Genomic DNA, 4,361 nt, shown 5'->3' on the forward strand with positions numbered 1-4,361 from the left:
GAGACTTGTGAGTTGGTTCCCGTAGAGGTACAGGTCCGTTAGGTTGGCCAGGTTGCGGAACGTTCTTCTCTGGATCGTTGAGATTCTATTAGAACCGAGATGTAGGTATGTCAAGTTGCCGTATCTCGCGAAGTCGGCCGGGCGTAACGAGGTGATGAGGTTTTCCCGCAGATCCAGGCGAGTGATGTTCGCAGGCAGGTCCTGAGGAACGCTGGTGAGGCGTGACCCGCGACAGTCACAGCTGGTCGGCGTACAGCTGCTGCTGCAGGCTGCGGTCCGTCTGGTGAACGTCAGGACCATCAGCAGGAGGTACAGCATCCTCCTTGCCATGGTGGACATGCTGTCTGCAATAACAATGACCTTTATTGCATATTCACACCATACATTAGCCAAATGCACTACGTTATACATAGATATGTGAGGTATGACTATGAGGGTAGTAGCAACAAGTTCTACATTACTGTGCTAAGTCTATATCTACAAGATCTCTTCTCTCTTTTTGAAACGAGCATAACAAATTTACAGTTTTTCATTTACATCGTAGTTCTTGGATGACATAATATTTTGAACTCTTTTCGGTAAGTGCGTATATTTCTGTTTTAATTGTAAGGAACTAATAAAGGATATGCACATGTCTTTTGAATTAATGAAACAGATATGAGACTCTCAGAAATGAAATAATTTCATCAGGTTGGTAAATGATTGAATAATGCATTGTTCTTTCTGCACAACCGCTTGTTCTTGTGGCTCTTGCTAAACAAGTGATTATGAATAAAAAAACTTTGCTATCTAGAAATGGGATTTGTTTGCTTCTGGTGTTATCGCTTATATTTGTACCTGCTTACGTAAGCCCGAAGCAGGCTTGTTTGCGCTAATTACATCAATTATCCTTTGTCTGCAAAAGACAGAGCCTTCTGTCAAGCGTGTGTAATGATGATTCATGAAACTATAGTATAAGCTACAGATTCATATATCATGCATTTAGTTGGTACGGTGAGTACATATAGGTATGGTACTGATAATGACAAATAACAGTGAAATCTATACGTAAAGTACGACCATGCCCTGGTACTAAAAAGACTCTTCAAATGTCTCTGGTGTCGTGTTAGTGTAACCTTTGTCACAATTACTAAAATAACTTACATACACGGAGTTGTTGGACAAGTCTGATAACTCGTACATCTACTTACTTAGTATTGTCAGACGTCGATCTCCAAGCAGATCCTACGGTGGCAAGGCAGTATCCAAAGGTCAGCCAAGCAGTGTCCATTGGCCTTTAAAGCTAATGGTCGATTGAATACTGCATTGCCACCGTAGGATCTGCTTGGAGATCATTAGACAGGTTCAACCGTTGCGTGTATACAAGGTTCTTCTGGCTGCGCGGACGTCGACAGGCATTCTACACATTCTTTAGTTAGAAAACACAAAACGCTTGAACGTGGAGTAACTATTTTGGGGAAGAGTACAAGTAGTGTCAACGTTGACATTCACACAAATCGAATCTTAAGTACATTCTTATGTATGCACGAATGTATCACTGTCATGCCAAGTATCCTAGCTACATCTAGCTGCTAGCTTGTGTGCCGTTTCAATAAGAGGTACAGATTCAGGGACTTTTGTTTGGTGCTTCGTTCATAAAAGCCATGTCTCATGTCTGACTGTTGACCTATAGTGACATGGTGACTGTTCCCACGCTCTAAAATTTCCTCGACGCCATTTTTGGTGACGTATCAACCTGAACTTCACGCCGGTAACTGTTCCTAGTCTAGAACGTCCTGCCTAAAGCCCAGGGCTCACACATTCAGAACCTTCCCCCGACCACCAACCAACGGGTTGGCTGAAGTTTGCAGCAGCCTGATCATATTTAGACCAGCTTTCAATAATAGAATTGAATTGAATCGAATTTGTGTTGAAGCTGAGTTGAATTTGACCCCCCGCTGGCCTAATTCCAAACACCATGACCGAACCGCCTGTCCACACCAGAATGTTTTAAACATTTTGAAATATTAGGCTGGCGCAGCCGACCTAGCTGAACAACGATCACTTTTCAATGCTGGGCTAGCCAACATTTCTCCGGACTAACTCCTAACCATGGTCGGGGAGTTTGACAGTGTTTGGGAGGCCATGATCAGCTATGTGTGACAGGGGGTTCTTTACCCGTGAATGACCCGACCCTAAGACACACTAATTATCCGGTAGGATCACTAAGTAGATTAAGAAGACTTACCTTGATGTGAACACGCGATTACTTCGAGTCTTCAAGTATAAAGATCCTGTCACAGTGTATTGGGCTTGTTTGGTGCGCAATTCTCCACTCACTGTTACACACACGTGAGGTGGTTGAACCTGTGATTTACTGATCAGATCAAGGCGTTGTCTTCAGCTGACGGATGTCTATTGTGTATAATGGGCCATCTCGGTTACTGAGTATTTATGTACTTATTTCCAGCAGCTACTTTAGTGGGATTCGTGACGAGCATTATTAGTGGCCATGACACGGGTCAGAAACAAAGTCCTCGGAGAATACCTTTGGTTTGAAATGTAGAAATGTGTCTCAGACAGATTGTTCTCTCTTTAGAAGCCTCCTCCGCAAACTAACGTTTTTAAAAGCAGATGTAAACCAACGTCAAACAGACGCCGGAGGTCATGACCTTTGTTCCCATGATGGAACACCTGACGTCACCTTACCGTCTGGTGCGTACGTTGAGGTCAGAGTTCAGCTGCGGTAGACGCCGGGACCGTCAGGTGACTGATTAAGGTGTTCCCAGGCGAACCCGCCATGGGTACGTGTAACAACAAAGCGGCAGTAATGAAGTGTTTGGTCTGTGACGCACGATTCAGCCTGCCTTGACGTCAGAAACAAAGCCTTTCATGATAATGATAGCTTTGCGTTGGTAAGAGGGTTGTTCTGGTGAATTCATGTATATATGTGTGTATGTGTACGAGTGTCTGTATGTGTGTGTGTGTGTGTGTGTGTGTGTGTGTGTGTGTGTGTGTGTACATGTGTTTGTATGTGTGTGTGTCAGCGTGCGTGTGTATGTGTACGTGCGTGTGTGTGTATGAGTGTGCACATTTTCCACATTATATTACATGTTATTCATTTTTATATCAAGTTTGCATAAAGGTTATACATAATGGCATTTGTACACATATAGAAGTGGAGTGTGACAGAACCATGCTTTAAAAACCACGAAGTAGATGTTGTCTATCAAGGGAGTAAAACACAGATGTACAGATGTACAAACTGTAGTTGCCCTAAGAGGCCCAACTATGCTCCCTCCCTCAGCCTTTACTTTTACTGACAGATGGATGACTCTCAATCTGTAAAGTACCTTATTAAGCACTTGAGTGTGTGTTAAAACATGAGGTCAATGACCCGGAAGACTACGGATAATGATAGTACAAGCACATCTTCCCAACGAGCTGCGTCAAGCCTTGCCGATAGGTCTTGCCGGTCAATAAGTTGGGAAAGCCCCGTATATCCGATGATCCCTTTGCTCATTTCATCTCAGGTACTTTCATTAGAGAATTCGGCTGCAGGCATCACTTCTGCTCTAGATATCCGCAGCGGCCTTGTAAAAGGGAGCAGAAATGCATCATTTTGAAGCTTCGGGGCCCCAAAATAGCTTCCTGTGCATGCCTCCGAGCGGGTGGGTGATTTAATACTGGGTTTTGTAGAATTGTCAACGCGTTCTTTTGCCGGGCAACGTACAATCAACCGGCCATCGTAGGACAAACTCGCCTCGGTTGCCGGTTGCTTGTACGATAGACGGCAGAAGGACGCGTTGACAATTCTACAAAGCCCAGTATTAAAATGTTTACCTGCGCGGAGGCATGCACAGGATAGGAGGCTAGACCCTATGGGTACATTGCTGCAGACACACGTACAGATAACAATGACAATGACAATGACAATGAACTTTATTGCATGTTCACGCCCTACACGGGCCAAATGCACTTAAGTTAAATAACTTGGTAACAAGAATAGAAGAATCCATTGTTCCATTGTTACATTACATGTGTGCTATTTCTCTATCTACAGGATCTAACTACAGGATCTCTTCTCTCTTTTTGAAACATGTATGAACAAATTTACATAGTTTTTCAATTATATCATAGCGCTTGGATGTCATAATATGTTTGAACAATTCTATTTTCGGTAAGTATGCATATTTCTTTTCTAACTGTAAGGAGCTAATAAAGGATTTCCGGATGTCATTATATACCGCACATTCTAAGACAAAGTGTGCTTCATCTTCTATACAGTTATAGTTACATAGAGTGCAAATTCTGCTGTTTGCGGGAGTCTGGTTGTACCTACCGATTTCGATCTGTAATTGGTGATCACTAATCCTTAATTT

The 4,361-nt window shown here is 43.2% G+C and overlaps 1 pseudogene; it reads right to left on the reverse strand.

Annotated features, from left to right (window-relative positions):
- Positions 1-235: 235 nt before the first annotated feature.
- Positions 236-4,361, reverse strand: part of LOC109487303 — an 8,787-nt pseudogene continuing 4,661 nt past the window's right edge.

The sequence above is a fragment of the Branchiostoma belcheri genome, unplaced genomic scaffold (assembly GCF_001625305.1).
Source record: "Branchiostoma belcheri isolate BF01 breed outbred unplaced genomic scaffold, Haploidv18h27 scaffold875, whole genome shotgun sequence".
NCBI lineage: Eukaryota > Metazoa > Chordata > Leptocardii > Amphioxiformes > Branchiostomatidae > Branchiostoma > Branchiostoma belcheri.